The sequence below is a fragment of the Arachis stenosperma genome, chromosome 7, assembly GCF_014773155.1.
Source record: "Arachis stenosperma cultivar V10309 chromosome 7, arast.V10309.gnm1.PFL2, whole genome shotgun sequence".
NCBI classification, from domain to species: domain Eukaryota; kingdom Viridiplantae; phylum Streptophyta; class Magnoliopsida; order Fabales; family Fabaceae; genus Arachis; species Arachis stenosperma.
Genome location: NC_080383.1, coordinates 44,255,376 through 44,256,252, shown reverse-complemented (window position 1 = coordinate 44,256,252; position 877 = coordinate 44,255,376). Strand labels below are relative to the sequence as shown.

The 877-nt window shown below is 39.2% G+C and overlaps 1 non-coding gene across 1 annotated transcript; it reads left to right on the top strand.

Moving 5' to 3' along the window:
- The first annotated feature begins 532 nt into the window (after window positions 1-532).
- On the top strand, window positions 533-636 carry LOC130943073 (small nucleolar RNA R71). The gene has a single exon (XR_009071609.1). It is a non-coding gene; the product is annotated as a small nucleolar RNA R71 (small nucleolar RNA).
- The last annotated feature ends 241 nt before the right edge of the window (window positions 637-877 follow it).

The following is an 877-nucleotide window of genomic DNA, read 5'->3' as shown; positions in this document are numbered from 1 at the left end:
AGAAGATGATGGAAAAGGCTTGTTATTGCTTAGCCTGTTTCTTCCACCATTATTAAAGCCTTGTTGAGGCTTTTGTTAATCCTTCCATGAGAAATTTGGATGATTTCTCCATGATGAATTATAGGTGTTTCCATAAGGTTCACCCATGTAATTTACCTCTGCTATTGCAGGGTTCTCAGGATCATAAGCTTCTTCAGAAGCTGCCTCTTTAGTACTGTTGGATGCATTTTTCCATCCATTCAGACTTTGAGAAATCATGTTGACTTGCTGAGTCAACACTTTGTTCTGAGCCAATATGGCATTCAGAGCATCAATTTCAAGAACTCCCTTCCTCTGAGGTGTTCCATTATTCACAGAATTCCTCTCAGAAGTGTACATGAATTGGTTATTTGCAACCATGTCAATAAGTTCTTGAGCTTCTGCAGGTGTTTTCTTTAGGTGAATAGATCCACCTGCAGAATGGTCCAATGACATCTTGGAAAACTCAGATAAACCATAATAGAATATATCTAATATGGTCCATTCTGAAAACATGTCAGAAGGACACTTTTTGGTCATCTGCTTGTATCTTTCCCAAGCTTCATAGAGGGATTCACCATCTTTTTGCTTGAAGGTATGAACATCCACTCTAAGCTTGCTCAACTTTTGAGGAGGAAAGAATTTATCCAAGAAGGCCGTAACCAGCTTATCCCAGGAGTCCAGGCTATCTTTAGGTTGTGAGTCCAACCATGTTCTAGCTCTGTCTCTTACAGCAAAAGGGAAAAGCTTGAGCCTGTAGACTTCAGGATCTACTCTATTTGTGTTGACAGTCTCACAAATCTGCAAGAATTCAGTTAAAAACTGATAAGGATCTTCAGATAGAAGTCCAAAAAACTTG